Source organism: Myotis yumanensis, unplaced genomic scaffold, assembly GCF_028538775.1.
Source record: "Myotis yumanensis isolate MYYU_CA2020_CCGP unplaced genomic scaffold, mMyoYum1.0.hap1 SCAF_17, whole genome shotgun sequence".
NCBI classification, from domain to species: Eukaryota; Metazoa; Chordata; class Mammalia; order Chiroptera; family Vespertilionidae; genus Myotis; species Myotis yumanensis.
The window spans coordinates 22090499-22110627 of NW_027223768.1; positions in this window are offsets into that span (position 1 = coordinate 22090499).

The following is a 20129-nucleotide window of genomic DNA, read 5'->3' on the forward strand; positions in this document are numbered from 1 at the left end:
GTGGTACTTTGTTATGGCAGCACTAGTAAACTAATACAAACAATCTAACCTACTGCAGAATGAGCAGGTATATTAGTTTATTGGTATGTTAGGGAGACTTAAAACAATAGAAACGTAAATACTCACAGTTCTGGAGGCTAGAACTCCAAGATCATGGTGTCAGCAGGATTGATTCCTTCTGAGGGCTGTGAGGAAGAAATTGACCTTTGCCTCTCCAGCTTCTGGTGTTGGCTGATAATGTTTGGTGTTCTTTGGTGCGTAGATGCATCACTCCCATCTCTGCCTTCATCTTCACATGGTGTCGTCCCAGTGTGTGTGTGAGTCTGTCTAAATTTCCTCTTTTTATAAGGACATCAGTCATATTGGATTAGGGTCTGCCTGATGACCTGACTTTAACCTACTTACCCTGTAAAGGCCATGTTGCCAAATAAGGTCATATTATGAAGTACTAGGAGTTAAGACTTCAACGTACGAATTTGGGGAAACAAATTCAGTCCATAAAACTGAGCTTTCTTATGGCATGGTGATCTCTGGATTCTTCTTTAAATAATAAATTTTTATTTATTTCAGAAAGGAAGAGAGAGAGAGAGAAAGAGAGAGAGAGAGAGAGAGAGAGAAACATCAATGATGAGAGAATCATGGATCAGCTGCCTCCTGCACGCCTTGCACTGGAGGATAGAGTCTGCAACCCAGGCATGTGGCCTGACCAGGAATCAAACTGTGACTTCCTGGTTCACAGGCCGGTGCTCAACCACTGAGCAACACACTGGCAGGTCTCAGGATTCTAAGAGAGCAAGAGTAAAAGCTGCAAGATCTATTCAGGCCTAAGATCCAAGACTCTCACAACATCATTTCTACTACATGCTATTAATCAAAGCAAATCACAAGGCCAGCCCAGATTTAAAGGATGGAGAAATAGCCCTACCTGGTTTGGCTCAGTGGAGAGAGCATCAGTCTGTGGACTGAAAGGTCCCAGGTTTGATTCCAGTCAAGGGCGCATGCCTGGGTTGCAGGCTTGACCCCCAGCAGAGGGTGTGCAGGAGGCAGCCTATCAATGATTCTCTCTCATCATTGATGTTTCTATCTCTCTCTCCCTTTCTCTCTGAAATCAATAAGAATATCTATTTAAAAATAAAAAATAAAGGGTGGGGAAATAGACTTCACCTCTTAATAGAAGAACCAGGAAAATGTTATAATCATATGTGTGTTTTTTTAATATTTTTTTATGATCATGTTTTCAATCTTCCACAGGATCTGATCCTTTATAATAAGAATTAACTAGTATATGGCCTTGGGCTAATCATAAAAGCATAGATTCTTAGAAGAAAAGGTGCGTGCAGTAGGCAACCAATGGATGTCTCTCTCACATTGATGTTTCTCTCTCTCTCTCTCTGTCTTTCCTTCTCCCTTCCAATCTCTTTGAAAATCAATGGAAAAATATTCTTGGATGAGGATTATTAAAAAAAAAACTATAATAAAATAAATAAATATGAGAAAAGCAAATAAAAGTAGGTTTACAGTTGTGAGTACATGAAACAGCTTATTCTTATGTTATTATTTATTATTGTATTATTTTTCATACAAATCATTGTAAACTTACTTTTACTTACCCCTGTGTATTCAAGATGATCCAGGTTTCTGTTAAAGCTACAGAAAGGGAGAAAATTATCTAATAAAATAGGAAACCATGAGTCCATACTGATATAAATTAATATGTAAATAATCTGAAGGTTTGTTAAGTCACGAGTTGCGCACATATTACAATGTACCCCCCCCAATACTTATTAATCAGTACTGAACAATGGAGAAGACTGACAGATACTGTTTTAACCAAGTGATCAAAATCACCATGGGACTAATCAAAATTGAGCTCTAGCTGATTGGTTGCAATGAAAAAAACATGGATTTCTTACCAAAAAGGAGTAACTGGAATTAATCATTAGGAAGAACTGGAACCCCAAAATGAGAGACATTCCACAAAATAACTATTTTGTGCTCTTAAAGTCAAAGAAAGACTGGAAACCATTTCAGAGCGAAAGGGATTAAATAGTTATGACAACCAAAGACAACACAGAGTCCTGGACAGATCTGTTTAATCAGATCTTTAAAACTTGAGCAGAGTCTGAAGTAGAAGGTACCAATGTACGAGTGTTGATTCTTATTTTAATGATTGTATTGTGATTACACAAGAGCATGTTTATAGAGAACACTCGCTAACTTACTAAGGAATAATGGCACATCATATTAGTAACTTATTCTCAAATAGTTCAAATACCTCACCAAAAAAGTCAAGTATACAGGTCTATGATATTCCCCTCATTGATAATCTTATAATCCTATCAAGAAATGAAACAAGGCTACTTTAGAATGACTTATTTTTATTTTGTTTTTAAAAATACATTTTTACTGCCGAACCAGTTTGGCTCAGTGGATAAAGCGTCAGCCTGTGGACTGAGGGGTCCCAGGTTTGATTCCGGTCAAGGGCATGTACCTTGGTTGCGGGCACATCCCCAGTAGGGGGCGTGCAGGAGGCAGCTGGTCGATGTTTCTCTCTCATCAATGTTTCTAACTCTCTATCCCTCTCCCTTCTTCTCTGTAAAAAATCAATAAAATATATTAAAAATAAAATAAAGTAAAAATACATTTTTACTGATTTTTAGAGAGAGAAGGGAAGGGAGAGGGAGAGATAGAAACATTGATTGGTTGCCTCCCACACACCCCCTACTGAGGATCAAGATGTAACCCAGGAATCAAACCAGGGACCTCTGGGGTGCATGGGATGATGCTCAACCAACTGAGCCACACTGTCTGGGTTAGAATGATTTGTTTTTAAATTAACACTGGTCGCCTGTCTTAAGTGGTGACTGCTTTTTTGGATGTATGCTGACAAATGATCTACTAATTAGCTTTAGGTTAGAGATTGATCTTGCAGTCTCAAAGGGACATATTTCTGAAAACGGATCATTGCCAGTCTCTTTGCTCATATGTCTCTGTTATTTTAGGGGTCGCCACCAGTGCTAGAGCGACCAGCCTTCCCAGTGCCAGAGACTGTTCCTGTTTGGGCACTGGGAAATCCCTCACCTGAACGCGAGATGTCCCAGTTTCTGCACTGTGCCAGAGGTCGGGGGAAAGGTGCAAAAGCCATGAAAGGTGCAACCCACAAAAATAGCAGCTGAAAGCAACCCTCTTTTTGGTTTTAAATGGCGCGGACACAAATTATCCGCCTTTTGGTTACCGTTTTTCCCCCCTGAGGCTGATGTTGACAACCTTGATTATCGGTTCACAGAAAGGAATCATCCATTGCTGCCTTCCTCCAAGTGACGCAAGTTAACTGGGCAATTTAGGTGCCTTGTAACAACCAGTTTTTTGGTTTTGCCTGTGGATTAATATTGTGCTTTGCATCAAGATAGCGCTAGTTTAATTTTTAACATTGTGAATATTGTGACCATATTTCCTAAGAATGCAGGTAATGAAAAAGAACAGTTACAATACCTACACCAGCATGACCTACATATCATTGAAAAAGAAAGCTAAACAACTGTTATTTTCATGAGAGGGTGATAAGTAAATAACCAAAACAAACCAGGCTGCACAATTTGTAAAAGAGAATTGGGGACTGAACAGAGTGAAGGGGAAATGAAAGCACTGACATTGAGGATCTCACAAATCCAGGATGAGAAAAGCAAGCACTTCGAAATCAATCAGCTGATGGCTGTGGGTGTTTGCTGTGTTTCCTATGAAAGACACAAAAAGCAGCAGATAACTGTGTGTGATTACAAGAGCTGTCACAACTGTTGAGACACAAATTCAGTTAACATTTTAAGTGGCAGCTCAAAGCTTTTACATTCCAATTTGTTTATTTTGAAAAGAATTTGTGCAGAAAAGTTGAAAGAACAGCGTAATGAATGTATTCTTCCCACCTAGATTCACCAACTGTCAACATCTTGCAACAGCTCTCTCTGTATGTAAACACACTCTTCCCTTTTGCCAAAACATCTGAAAGGAGGTTTCAGACATCTTCCAACCTTACCCTTAAATGTCAGCCTGCATCTCCAAAGAACAGAAAACATTCCACCGCACAAGCATAATGCTCTAACTCAGTGGTTCTCAACCTTGGCTGCACATTAGAATCACCTGGGAATCTTTTTGAATTTCCGGAGGGTGAGGCCCAGAAATCAGGATTTTAAAAAGATTCCCAGGTGATTCTAATGTGCAGCCGAGGTTGAGAACCACTGTTCTAACTAGACTTAAGAAAATCAACATTAACTCAATTACATCAACCAACATTCAGTCCACATTCAAATTTCCCCAATTGTCCACCTCTCACATTCACAAGTTCTTCTCTACCCTGCAATGTACTTCTACTGGGCCTGGAAAATAAATGCAACCTCCTTAGGTCTGTTTCCTTCTCTTAAAGATTAACTATACATTAATATTTATTTTACTTGGACTTATTGGATCTATGATTTATGAATGATAATTGGGTCTGTGAAGAAAACAATTTGGAAAACATTTCAGGATAGGCTACCACATCACAAGGAGCCTCTAGGTGTCCTCCTTGGATAGAGGAAATCTGTAGTTGCTCCCAGGACTTGTCCAGAACAGTCATTATTTGAAGGGAGACTTTTTTTTTCTCTAATCAACATAGAACAAAGAATCTAATAAGTGTTTCAAAATTCTAAACAGAACACAAATAAGCTCAAGGCATATGGCTCTTCAAACACTTGGTACACATGAACAAGGTTGGGAGCTAGAGAGTTTGAAGACAATAAATAAAGTGTCAGGGCAAAAACAGACCAGTGTAAGTATTCACACGCTTGTTTCCCCTACTTCTGTCCCTTTTCAAAAGGATCTTTTTATTGCTCAATATTTCGTGCCTTTGTTAGATTCCTCTGGGAAATGGGTAGAGAAACAGAATGGAATGAACCTAAAAAAGAAGCTGTATGAGAGATGTCTGACAGAAGTGATTCAGGAAGGCTAGTCTACTGACTGACCAACGTTAGGGGCTGCCCACCTGATGTTTTATTAGTTAACATCAGCAGGTTTCGGTATTAGTTTACACTAGCTGTTATATCAATGGTTCTCAAACTTCCGTGTGCATCAGGTTCACCTGGTAGGATTGCTTGGCCCCCATCCCCAGAGTTCTGATTTAACAGATCTGGGATGGAGACTGCAAATTTAAATTTCTAACAAGGTGCAGGTGACTGAAGCTGCTGGTTTGAGGCCACACTTCGAGAGCCACTGTCTTAGATGAATTTTCAAAATCTCAGTGGTTTAACATAATCTTCATTTACCCAACAGTCCAAAGTGAGCATCTGTGGTTAGGTGGTTTTCTTTTTTTTTTTTTTTTTAATATATTTTATTGATTTTTTACAGAGAGGAAGGGAGAGGGATAGAGAATTAGAAACATCCATGAGAGAGAAACATTGGTCAGCTGCCTCCTGCACACCCCCCACTGGGGATGTGCCCGCAACCAAGGCACATGCCCTTGACCGGAATCGAACCTGGGACTCTTCAGTCCACAGGCCGACGCTCTAGCTACTGAGCCAGACTGGTCAGGGCATGTGGTTAGGTGGTTTTCTAAGGCAGCTCTCTTCTGAGTGGTGATTCCATCTTTGGTTCTGCCATCTTCAGTATGTGGTTCCCATGTTTGTCTCGGGATCATCACCTTCCAGTCAACCAAAAGGGGGAACAGGTATGAAGGTTCACTCCTTGGAGGTTTTTATGGATCAGGCCTAATAGTTACTATATTACTCAGATACATAGCCACACCATACTGCAAGGGAGGCTGGGAAATGTAGTCTAGTTATGTGCCCAGGAAAAGGAGAACACGGGTTTGGTCTCTGTGATTAGTGCACCCTTCTGGTCATCAAATACCCATTTCATTTTTTCACCACACATAGAAAACAAGCCTTTTTCCAAAACATCCCAAAGTCTCTTACAGTCGTTGAACCAAGCTCAAAATCCATTATCTGTGGGAGACACAGTCTTCTCCATTAGGTCTGGATATGGCTCCTCATGGTCTAATAACTTTTGAATTGGAAAAACAAGTTTTCTGTAAACGATTCTTTTCCCCTTCTCTGCATACAATAGTGGAGCTAGGGCAAATAATCCACAATATAACAAACACACACACACACACACACACACACACACATTCAGGAGATGCACAGAGTTACTAGCCCAGCGATGGTGAACCTATGACACGCGTGTCAGAGGTGACACGCGAACTCATATTTTTTGGTTGATTTTTCTTTGTTAAATGGCATTTAAATATATAAAATAAATATCAAAAATATAAATCTTTGTTTTACTATGGTTGCAAATATCAAAAAATTTCTATATGTGACACGGCACCAGAGTTAAGTTAGGGATTTTCAAAATGCTGACACGCCGAGCTCAAAAGGTTCGCCATCACTGTACTAGCCCTTAGCAACTGGTGAAAAAGAGCTGGGCGGGCACTGTGAAGACCTCTATCTTGGGGTGGGAGGAGTTCCTTGACTAGACTACGGTCCTACCTTTTGGGAAGATTTTTTGTTAGCATTTTTCTCTGTAGTCCCTGAGAGGCTCTCCTTTTTACATTACACTTCCCAGCCACGTCTGAAGTAGGCACTGGAGAGCATGGCATCTTTGGGGCTTGCATCATGGGCTTCCTGCCCATGCAAATTCGGAGACTTGAGGGTTGTTTGTAAGTTCTCTGGATAGGTCAGTGGTCGGCAAACTGCAGCTGGCGATCCACATGCGGCTCTGTGGCCCCTTGAGTGTGGCTCTTCCACAAAATACCACGTGCGGGCACGCACGTACAGTGCGATTGAAACTTATTTTGTGGAAGAGCCACACTCAAGGGGCCAAAGAGCCGAATGTGGCTTGCGAGCCGCAGTTTGCCGACCACTGGGATAGGCCAAAGTTTTTTTAGACCAAGCTTATCATTTCTTTATCAATACAATTCCCTCTACGACTTAGATATTTCTGATCTATTTGCTTTTGGAAAGACTCAGGTGTCAGTAACTACTCCCAAAGTTATTTTCCAGACCTAGGGTTGCCAGAAAAAATACTGGGTGTCCTGTATTTTCACTTGCTAAATTTGTCAGCCATATCTAGATCCAGTTCTCAAGACTGTCTGACTTCTTTGTTTCTTTCCTCCATGGTTTGCTCTTTCACCTAAAAGGTGGTTACCTTTGGGCTCGGCAGAGAAGAGAATATCCTAATCCAATTGCCACACACAGCTGTGTTTTGTTTACTTAGAAATCTTACTAAGCCTTTGTCACTCACGGTTTTTTCTATCTTATCCCTTAATATTGGGAGTCTGGAAGCGGAGGGAGTTTCTATAAATCTCATGATCTCTAGGTTTTCTTCATTCTCTTTGATCCCTGCTTGAATTTAGTCCAGCTCTGTTCTAGTCTAGGTTCACCTGTCTCTTAATAACAATAACTTGCTGAGAGCAGCAAGTTCAACCTGAAATACAATTGCATTCAAACTCGTTCCACCACTTCCCCTAGAGCAGGGATCTGTGACCCAGGGGTTCTGTAAATCGGGTGGCGAGTATATTAAATCAAGTTATCTGGAAGCAGACCTTGAAATGAGGATTCATGTGCAAGTGATTTATTAAAGAGTAACTGGGACTGAGGGACAAGCAGAATAATAATATGATGAAATTTTAGGCAAAGGCCCAACCTCAGCTTGATCCTACAGGGAAACTCTGGAACATCAATTACACTTCAGTTTTGTGCCAACTCAAAGCAAGTCACCAGTCAGTCATTGGCTATGGGCTGCCTTTGGAGGACTTAAACACCCATGCATTTTTAATTTTCTGCATCAGTAGACAAAGGTCTGCAGTAGCCCAGGAATAGTACTCTGAAATAAGGCTCAGGTAAGAGCTGGTAATGCAAAGGTAATAATAGAAGCTGTTATCAGGCACAGAACCAACAGAGTTCACCAACATGGGGAATAAATTAAATTTTTTATCTTCACTAACCTCCACCTGAAATTTAGCATTTCCTTCATTCAGTTATGAATGTAGGCAACAAACCATAGTGGTGGTATTGGTTCTTGTGAACTATAAGTCGCAGGTATTTCATATCATATTATAGTTATGGCACACATGTTGCAACATATCTCAAGATATTGTTTACTCTTATACACTCATCACTACAATGAACTCATGATAGTCTCAAGATCAGCAATCAGTAAACTGGAGACCCAAATTAGCTGGTGGTATAGTTCTAGTCTGAGTCCAAAGGCCTGAGAGCCAGGAGAGCTGATGATGTAAGTTTCAGTCTGAGGCTGAGTCCCACGTCAGGAGAAGACTGATGCCCCAGCTTGAAGACAGTCAGGCAGAGAGCGAATAGATTCTCCCTTACTCAGCATTTTTGTCTATTCGGCCTTCAACAGATTGAACAAGGCCCACCCATATTGGGGAGGGCAATCCTCTTCACTCAGTCTACTGAATCAAATGCTAATCTCATCCAATGAAGTCCTCACAGACACCCCCAGAAACACCATGTTTAACCAAATATCTGGGCAGCCCGATTAAATTAATAAATACAATTAGCCATCATATGCTCCTAGATCTTGCTATTTAATGCATTAAAAAGATGTAAAACATATTTGCTTTTTAAAAAGTATTTTGCTAAGCATTTGTCAATACAATTGGTTTACCTGTAGTCTTATGTATTTTACTTTGTACATTTATGAACATTATTCTGAAATGAGATCCATAAATTTCACCAAACTGCCAAAGGGGTACATGGCACCAAAAAGACAGGAGGAGGGAAGGAAGGAAAGAAGGGAGGGAGGGAGGGAGGGAGGGAGGGAGGAAGGAAACTGCCCTAGAACTGGAAGTTCATTTAGGCACACCATCATCCTTCTAAGTTATTTTAAGTGACATTTTATCAAAATGTTTTGTCAGTACACAGTATGCATCTCCATTTTCCTAGGCTTGGATATCTGTTTCCTAACTCCTCACAGCTGATCCAATGAGCTGATGTCACACATTTCGGGTTTTTGTTATGGCAGCTGCTATAGACTGAATGTTTGCGTTTCCCAAATTCATATGTTGAAACCTAATCTCCAAAGTTATGGTATTTGGAGGTGGGGCCTTTGAGAGGTGATTATTAGGTCATGAAAGTGGAGCCATCGTGAACTGACTTAGGGCCCTTATAAAAGGGACCCCAGAGAAGTCCCTGTCCCTTCTACAATGCGAGGACATGGCAAAAAGATGGCCATCTAAGAACCAGGAAGCAGGTCCTTACCAGACCCTGCATCTGCCAGCGCCTTGATCTTAGACTTCCCAGCCTCCAAATTGTAAGAAATGAATCTCTATTGTTTATAAGCCACTGAGTCTATGGTATTCTGTTCTAGCAGCTGAACAGATTAAGACAGCAACACTCCATTTGGAGATACTAATGTTCTGTATTGGTTAAGATAAAGCTATCTGTGTAATAAGTAAGCCCTTGATCTCAGTGGGTTAACACACAAAAAAATTATTTCACAGTTCATGCCGTGTTCATGGTACATGGCTCCCCTGCATGATTCGCCTGGGCAGCTCCCACTCAAGTGGTGATCTAGTTACCCAGGTTCCTTCCATGTTATCCTTAGCCAGCTGGAGAGAAAAACTGCAAGGAGAATTGTGCGCTAGAGGTTCTCATGGCTGGAACTCAGCTACATAACACCACCTAACTGCAAGAGAAGCTAGGAAATGTAGTATAGAGCTTTATGCCCAGAGGGAAGAAATGGGTTTGGTGTAGGATTACCAGATAAAATATAGGATATCCAAATAAATTTAAATTTCAGATAAACAACAAATAATTTTTTAGGTATAAGTATGTCCCATGTAATATTTGGGCATCCTGTAGCTTTATATGCTAAACCTAGCATATAATGCTACACAAATTAGTTTGGTGATCAGCAAACAGTCTCAGTCACAGAAAGGATGTCAGACTGACCCTTTTGAACTACTTAAGGCTTTGAGTTACTTGAAAATTCAAGGGGAGAAGGGAGCCTGAAGAGGAAGATTCTAGACTTCCTGGTGAGAATGGGACTAGTGCAATTTATTTGGAAGATAAAGGGACAATATTTGTATCGTGGTTCATAGGGGCAATAAGTTACATTATCAGGGGCCTTATCCCAGGATATTTATGAATTCCCATCTAGCACATCCTTGTGTTATGGACTAAAGTGGGGAGTAGACAACATTTTTCAGACAGTGGCTATGATGCTGCTGACAAACTAGAGCACGTGGGTGGATGTAGATACTTATAAGTCTCTGCTGATGTGGGAATAGAGACTTGTGGTCTGTGTTGAGCCTGAGCTTGAAAGGATGCTACATGATGCTTTAAAACCAGACAGATACAGAGTGGTTGGCAGAACATGCAGGGAAAAAAAGACATGACGATATTGATTTATTTTAGTGATCCCCATCCCTGGAGAAATTTGTATAAGGTAGATATACAGAAGATAGTTTCTAGTTTCTAACTCAGACTCTATAAAATTTCTAAAAACAGCAGCACTCTTTTTGAAGCATGGACTGTGGCAGGTCTTTATGTACAAGAAAGCCCTAATTTCCCCAAGCCTGGACAAGTCACCCAACACATGCCTAACGGGTTATGTTGCAATACAGTCTGTGGGAAAGGCCATGCAGCCTGTGAGAAAATAATGATTTCCAGAATCTGAGGATATTATTTGGAATGACCTTTCCACCCCCAGGAAATAAAAAATAAAATGTTGGTAAGGACAAATTGCTGAAGTCCTACCCAAAAGAGAAAGTTATTAGAAAGAGATAACTAGATATCAATGTAGTACTGCAGTGCTGGTGCCCTAAAAGTTATTGATGATCTCTGGGTAGAAAATGCCTTTAATGAATGTGATGAAGTGTTTATAGGTCCTTAAGAGGATTGGGGCAAAACAGTTCCTACATTTTAAAAAAGTATAATTTTATATAGTGAAACTCGCTCTTTACTAAAACTTTACACTAAAAGTACAGCTTCCTTCATCTTCTCAAAAAATTGTCCTGTCCCTTTGTAATCAAACCCTCCCCCATCCCAGTCCCTGGTATTCACTAATCTGCTATCTATCCCTATAGTTTTGCCTTTTCCAGAATGTCATATAAATCAGATACTAGGTAACTTTGTTAGTCTACTGATGTCACTTGATGATAATACTTTTGTGATTCATCCATGTTGTTGCATGTATTAGGATTTGGGACAGACCTTAAAAGTTATTATTATTTTTTTTTTAGAATATAGAGAATCATCAGACCTCTCTGGTAAAAAATGTTAAGACTAAATTCCAGAGAAATGAGAATCTTCAAACAACAAAAAAATATTAAGACAACATACAGAGATTTTGCTCCAAAAACTTATCCCCAACTGATGCCATAGGAAAACCAAGTCATCAGAAACACTGCTCTTAATGAGGGGCAGAGATATAGGCTAAAACTTGAAAACTGCCTCTAAGATTTCTAGAATTAAGGAGACTAATTCTAAAAGAGGAAAGGAAGACCTAATCCTTTTGAAAGAGCCATCAAGACCCACCATGGGTCTTAGCAGCCAATTGGATAGGTTAGCTACAGCTCAGAACTCTGGGAGTAATCATCAAAGACTTAAGGCCAGAAGGAACTGTCCAGCTATGGCCATGCTTTCATTTGCTCTGAGGAAGATGGATATTTACAAAGGAGAACCATGGACACTAAGGCACGTTTTGGAATTTTCAGGAAACAAGGGTGAACCCAGAGAAAGGAGGATCCCAAGGCTGCTACCAGCTCTCCCTTCATAGGTAGCAAAGGATTAAAGATGGAGCAAAATAACAGAAAACAGACAGTATGGGACTGGCCACCTCCAAGCTAGATCCTCTCCTACTTGGCTTCCTAAAAGGTAGTTACTGCCCATTCTTTGAATCCCATGGCAAGAATGAAGGAAAGTATGGGAAGGGTGGCCCATAAATACAAACAAGGAGCTGTTTCTTCCCTCTGTGGGGCCCAGAGGCTTAGGGGATGATCATAACTCTGAGGAGGAAGAAGGTTTGGCTGGATTTTCAGAAAATCCAAGTATCTTTCTGTTTGGAGCTCATTTTGAGAGTAACCTGCCAAGGCTCCCAAAGAGGAAAAGGAAAAAATTAGCCAGAGCTTTGGATCCATGAGGTGGCACATACCTGAGCACATCCTGATTCTGAGTCTGAGGCCAGCTGATGGTCCACAAGCCCAAAGTGCATGCAGAGAGAGGAGATTGGTATGAAAGAGCATCCTGCCAGTGCCTTGGCAGCAGCTGGAACAGAGCCAGCTCAGCTCCCTGTGCAGGCAAGCTGCCATTTTTCTGTCAGCATTCCACCTCATGATAGCAGCAAGAAATTCTATGCACTGGTTACCCTGGATACTGCAAGAATCTTAGATGACAGGGCTCCAGTATCCACATTCAGGAAAAACTAGGGCATGAGTAAACCCCAAGCTTGGGGACCAGGGAAGGAATTGTCTGATTATACTTTTATAAAACACTAGAGGCCCGTTGCATGAAGAGATTCGTGCAATAGGCCTTCCTTCCCCTGGCTGCCGACACTAGTTTTCCTCCGGCACCCGGAACCCAGTCCTTTGCTCTGGCCGCAGCGGAGAAGCCAAGCCTCTTCAGTCGTCTTCAGTCTTCGCTCCTTGCCTGCATATGCAAATTAACCACCATCTTTGTTGGGTTAATTTGCATACCCATCCTTATTGGCTGGTGGGCATAGCGGAGTGACACCAATTTGTATGTTTCTCTTTTATTAGTGTAGCTGTCATTTATAGCTCTGCACCCCTCACAATGCTTTCTTTAATTTCTCATTCAATTAAGTCTTTATTGAGTGCCTATGATGTACAAAGCAGTATTATGAAGGTCAAGCTCATATATTAATCTCCTCTGCCCTAGTAACTCAAAACACTAATACTCTCAGTAGATACAGGTATGAAGTACTAATCACAATGATGTGTCCCACAAACCATTCCATAATTTCTTCAAGAATTATTCAAAAAAATTTAATGAGAGTCTATTTACTAAGGCATTGGACAAGGCTCAGACTTAGAGGATAGCAAAGTAAATGGGTAGTTTTTCACCTCAAGAATACGTCTAATGGGTATTTATCATACATCCATTATATTCATTCATACATATATGAAATCTAGAGGTTTGATTGTAAATACTGCAAACACTGAATTGACTTTAAAAAAAGGGAGAATTCGGTATAGTAAGAATAAAAAAGTGTGCTCATACACGTTTGAAACCACATAGCACAGTATCTGACACCTAGTAAGTGCTCAGTAAATATTCATTCATCTATAAAATGATTATATTTGAAGATATTCTGGCACACAAAATGTATTACAGGGAAACTTGCTGGTTATTTTAAAAAGTATAGCATAAAAAAATAAAGCATAGATTTCAACACACTATTGTCTGGCTCTCACATTAAAGGCATTTATTTGTTACTATTTCATCCTTGATCAACTTAAAGGTTTCACATATGCTATTAGAAAGGGGACTTCTCATTAACCTGGATAATGTGGGGGAGAATTTTTTTATAGGGCCAAGTCTAGTTATGCTTGTGTTGGAGACGGGGCTGCCAACTCGGTGTTTATGTGGTAAGATTTCTTTAGAAACTGTCTGCTCCAAAATACCCTGATCACAGAGCTACCAATGTCCTTGGAATCACTCCCAGTTGAATGCTGGCTTTGGATAAGATGCTATTTCAAAAAGTTTCCAGAGTGCAATTCTATGCGGGAACTCATTGATAAGTTCATACCTGTTGAAGCATTAGCAGTGATTAGTTTGTCGGGCCGATTTATAAGACAATTAAATATCTCTAAAGGACAGGGCAGGAAAATGAAGGACTTTCGGGGAAGCGTTTTCTTATTAGGGGGAGGCATCGAAAGACGAAGGGGGCGATGGTAAAGATAAATTACATCTACTTCACAATCTGGTTTTGGGCTGCTTCATTACTGAAGGAAATACAAAGGCTCTATGTAAAGAGTACTAAGAATTACTATGATTAATACTCTTTCTTGCAATGAGCAGCATTTTAAACATGGGTTGATTTTTTTTTCTGGTCTGTAAGGAATTTGAGTGAATGGGAAATACATTTTTCTCTCTTAATTTTTCCCCCCAAATAACCATTGCCAAAAAGATACTTTAGAATCTCAATAATGTTTTCGTAACAATCTTTCCCCCCACAACCGTAGCAAATAATTACTATCACTGGCCTGACCTTTCAGGTGAAGAACTTTAGGCATGAAGAAGAATTTGCCCAAGATCCAAAGCTAGCAGTAGTTGAGGCTGGATTTGCACCCAGATGCTGTAGCTATAGAGATTATGCTCTTAACCACTGAAGTGCAGTCCATCTGCCTCCCAGTGTCATCGGGATGTGGTTTTTTTAAAGTGCAAACTGAACACACGATGTGCCTTCCAATTCGTAGGAGACACTTACACAAGGCATGCAGCCCGCCGGCCGCGAGTTTGACATGCTTGCTTTAGAGATTGGTAGTCTTTCATTGTGGTCCTCAAGCCAAAAAATATACAAAAATTTTATGTGTAATGTGATTTAGGTCCTAATACCAACCGTTACAGTTTCCTATCATATTTCTTTTCAAAGAGCTCCTCTTCTCGATGTTCAAGTCATCTTTCTAAATCAGGGCAAGAGCCCTAGCTGGTTTGGCTCAGTGGATAGAGTGTCAGCCTGCGGACTGAAGGGTCCCAGGTTTGATTCCAGTCAAGGGTACATGCCCAGGTTGTGGGCTCGATCCCCAGTAGGGGGCGTGCAGGAGGCAGCCAATCAATGATTCTCTCTCATCATTGATGTTTCTATCTCTCTCTCCCTCTCCCTTCCTTTCTGAAATCAACAAAAATACATTTAAAAAAATAAATCAGGGCAAGAGTCTTGATTAGTTATCAACCTCTCACTATGTGTTTAGGTTATGCTAGCCACTGGCCACATAACTGTTTCATAAACAGATAAACAAGATATGAAAAGCCAGCCAGAAAACAAATACTGTAGCTTAAAAAATTATTATTTCCCATCTTATCTGTTTACTGGAATTCTTAGGCTCAGGTGTTATTTCCAAACTAGCTTTTTATATCCATTATATGCACGATTGTGACCCCAGCTTTCTAACTGGCTTTTCTGGTCTTTGGGGGGAATTGTTAAAGATCAATAGTTATTTAATGCCTGGCCATACCTCATTTGTATTAAATTAAGGGATTTTAAGGCTACAATATTGGCCTTCACTCTCTGTTCATTTTACAGTATATCCCCCAGGCTTATTCACATCCTATGGACATTCTCTTTTAGCATCCTTTCTATTTATATGTGTAGTATAGTAGTCCCCCTTATCCACAGGGGATATGTTCCAAGAACCCCCGTGGATGCCAGGAGCTGCAAATAGTATCAAACCCTCTATATAGTATGCTTTCTTCCCTATACATACATGCCTATAATTTAACTTATAAGTTAGGCACATAAGAGATCAACAACAATAAAATACAACAATTACAGCAACATACTATAATAAAAGTTATGTGGTCTCTCCCAAAATACCTTACTGTATTGTACTCGCCTTTCTTCTTGTCATGATGTGAGATGATAAAAGGCCAAACCTATTTCAGAATCTGTGTAAGCTTCCCTGACTTGCAGTAAATGGCGTGGCGTCACTTGTTTCAGGGATCCCTTACCGAAGTCTTCCTACAGGCTCCATGCTTTCTGGTGCAACACACTGCTGTCATTTTCAGTTCATGTCTCCCACCCACAGATTGAAAGCCTTTTCCGTGTTAAGTAAGCATTTATCATGCACTGTGGCTGTTTGAGGTGGGACAGCAAAACTGTTTCCTTCTTCACAATTTCATGGCTAGGAGATTCATTCTTTACTGTAGATGTTTCCTTTGAGTTCTGTGTCTGAAGTGTAGGAGGCCTGGCTTTTCTTTCCTTATTAAAGTCGGTAATTTTCACCTTCACGGCTTCTCTTTGGTATATCCACATGGCCAGCATCACCACTCCTGCAACTGGGGCCATTATTACGTAAAATAAGGTTTACCTGAACACAAGCACTGTGATACCACCACAGTCAAGCTAATAACCAAGAAGGCTACTGAATGACTAACAGTAGAGGAGATTACAGCATGGAGATGCTGGATGAAAGGATCACTCATACCCAGGGCGGAGAGAAGTAAATCACACCATTCAGAACAGTGTGCAATTTAAAATGTATGAATTGTTTATTTCTGGGATTTTTCATGTAATATTTTCGGACCTCGGTTTGCAGTAACTAAAACCACGAAAAGCGAAACTGTGGATAAGGAGGGACTACTGTATTCTACAATATGTTTATTCCACATTAAGCATGAAATGTAAAGATCATCATCATGGCTCATAAGATTTGTCCCTTGACCTTGGTGGGGGTAGCTGGAGGCTGGGACCTTTCTCTCCCAGTAGTTTTTCATCATTTGGTAACCAGCTTAAGCTTCTTTACTTGGCAGCTTGGTCCAAAAGGGTCAGGGTAGAAGCTTTAAGCATCTTAAGGCACCGGATCCAGAACTCACATTATATCACTTCCACCACACTCTGTCGGTCAAAGCAAGCCATAAGGCCCATCTAGATTCTAGGGAATAGAATAATAGACTCCACCTTTTGAGAAGAGGCAACAACATCTCACACAGAACCATGAAACCAGGGACTCGTGGTATGTTGGGAGCTATTATTATAACAATCTACTGTGGTTGGGGAGTGCAAATTAGTTTGCTACATTTGGATTTAATCAACAAAGGAGAAAATAATCTCTAGAGATTAGCATCTCTGTTTTTTTCCTCATAAATTATTTCAGAAAAGCTTTATTATAAATCTAACTTCTTTAATCAGAGTAAACTATACCCCTAAGCATTGTACCTGGAAAGCAAAAAAGTTTACCTAGAAATGGGCAAGAACACTGCATTTTACTTTTTCGTTCGAGTTCTGTGCCTGAAGCGTGGGATTCCTGGGGATTGCGCCCTCAGAACCATAAGCTCGCTCCAAAAGCTCATTAAAGGGAGGAAGCTAATCAAAGAGAGACAAGAAGCGATGAATCTTCGTAAGAGACATGAAGTGACAAATCCTCCATGAAGTGACAAGTCTTTTTAAGATTTCTATGACACTATAATTGTAATGTCAGAATAATCTGTTCTCTACCCAGTGTGATCTCAGGGGTTCCACAAAGCTCGTCTTCTAAAACAATGCTCTCTTGCTCTCTCCCATCGCCAGCAATGGGGAAGACTAACGACTATTGACCTTTTGGCACTCCTACTTAGTGTAGCATTGAGGGAGGCATAAGATTCAAATTGTTTTAGAAAATGGCAATGAGTTGAGTGAACATTTGCCTTGGAGTCTGTTATCATAATGCTTTCTTTAATAAGTGGGAAGATGGAGCCTAGGAAGGTAACGAATAGTCTGTGCCACTTCTGGTGATAGATGTTACTGCTTTACAGCCTGCATGGTAAAAGAGCATTACCTTTTGTTTGTTTAATATTTACCTTCCAGACGCTGGAAGGTGTGTCAGGCCAAGTAGGCTAGGCTGGTAGGTGGAGTAAAGTCGGTCAGGACTCACAGGTTTATTTCATTTGGCTGTAACTTTTTTTCACATTTGCCTTTGGCTATCCAAATCCAAACATGAAGTATGTGTATAGTAGTGGAGGAATTTCAGAAGGAAACCCAACTTACTTTCAGGCTAGGAGAGTAAGTTGTATTGTTTTATCAAAAGGAGGGCTCTTGGTGATACCTGGAATATGTTCAGAAAATAAATGGATTTATATAAGGTTGGGCCTTATAGATAATAAATTGCATGGGTCTCCTTGAAATGAAAATGGACCCCATTATTAAAAAAAATAGAGCCCTTGACACAAGGATTTGTAAACAAGAAAGGAAGAAATAAAAGAAGGGAGAGAGGGAGGAAGGAAGTGAAGGAGGAAGACAGAAAGAAAATAAAGGACAAATAAAAAGTAAAAACAAACAAATATATGGAAATTAGCCAAAATTAGTTGACCAATTAAGTACAAGATTATGAAGCACAAAAATGTTAATACAATTAAAACATGAAGCCTTTCAGACCCTTTTAACCTGGGTTTTTCAAACTAGAATATCTTATTATAGAAAGCACTTGATTAGGAGTCAAGAGTCTTGGTATTCAAGTCCAGGCTATTTCATTAACTACCTGTATGGACTTGAGCAATCCAATTGAACCTGCTTGTTTTTAATTTCTTCATCCACAGAATAAAAAGGTTGGGTGATATCTGACTCATTTAAGTGCTGTCATTCTGTGCTGTCAGTCACCTGTCATACCTTTAGCTCTAAATCCTATCTTGGAGCTTTTAATATTTATTAAACAACCTCTCCTACAGCTTCAACTGTCATGTGTATTTAGCAGAGCGACTTCTTGAATTTCACAACTGCATATGCAAATAAAGAAAAAACAGTGACTCTTTACTGACATGTACAGGTCAGGTGTCATATTATCTTTCTGTAAGAAGTAAGGAATAGACATGGATTTCATGAGGATCAGGTTTCCTCAGACTGGCCCAAGGCAAGACTTTTAAAAGGATGAGGTTTGTTATAGAATCCTCTGACTCCTCTTTCTTCATCTCCTCCTACTTCCTAAATTGCCGTTGGCTGAACCCCAGGTGTCCCTGCTTTCCTAATACCGTGCAGCTGCGCAACGCCCACTTCTCTTCCTAACCTCCTCCTGCTCTATCTTTATGCTCACCCTTTAATACCGTGTCTCACTATTAAAATCCCTTCTTACCCACAAAAATCTGTGTCCTTTCCTAAAGTTCCTGATCCAGCAGGTATGATGAGGTTAACTTTCTGACTGAACATTATTATTAAGTTGTGACTCAATCTGCAACTTTTCCCAGAAAAGTATAACTGGTGGAATTTTAGATTCAGCAGCAGAGTCGAAGAATTTTAGGGAGTAGAGGGAAACTTGGGACCGTGCAAGTGGCAGAAAGAAAGCGTCTTTCTGTTCTCCACCCTTCAACTCAAAGTTAGGTCCTAGGACCACCAGCAGTAGAATCATCTGGGAGCTTGTAAGACATGCAGAAGCTCAGGCCTTCCTAGCCCTTCTAGGCAGACTCTGCATTTTCAACAAGACAGGAGAGGTGGTGGTAGCTTGTAGGCACACCACATTTGAGAAGCACTGATTTACAGTGTTCCCCCTAGATGAACACCTTCTCCCCTCTCTGTTCCTTATGGCCACCTATTCCTTATGAGACTGAATTCAAATGAAGACCCATTTTAGATTTCTAAGTAGACTTCCTTCTAGTAGTTGACCCAAAGACATCATGGTCACAAAGAAAGACTCTATAACTTAATACATTTTGAGAGGAGGAGGCTTTGCAAAAGACTTTCATTTAACACAGCACTGCAGGGAAGTATCCGCACAAGAACAGAATCACTTGACTGTTCTTTCTAACTTTTCTAACCCAGTGATTCCCAAAGTGGGCGCTACCGCACCCCCCATGGGCGCTGCAGCGATCCAGGGAGGCGGTGATGGCCAGAGGTGCATTTGGGGGCGATGAGTAACTGCTATTAAAATTTTAAAAAAATTAATTTCCAGGGGCTGAGTAATATTTTTTCTGGGAAGGGGGCGGTAGGCCAAATAAGTTTGGGAACCACTGATCTAACCTTTCTTCTTCCACTGTGTTTCTTAAACTATGATTCTCACAACATTGTCCAAGGGTAAAAGAAGGCACAGAATGAACATAGTACATTTTCCCAGAGGCTAGTGTTTACTTAAAGATTTTTTAAAAAATTGATTTCAGAGAGGAAGGGCGAAGGAGAGAGAGATAGAAACATCAATGATGATAGAGAATCATTGATCGGCTGCCTCCTGCACGCGCCCTACTGGGGATTGAGCCCACAACCCGGGCATGTGCCCTTGACCGGAATCAAACCCGGGATCCTTCAGTCCGTAGGCTGACGCTCTATGCACTGAGCCAAACCAGTTAGGGCAAGATTTTTTTTTGAAAGGGATTCGGAGTGTGAACTGCACAAATATGCTTTGTCAGACTTTTCATTTCAGGCATTATGGCAGATTAGATGTTTAGAGAAATCCTCCTGGTATAGGACACCTAAAAATGCTCTCACACACATACACA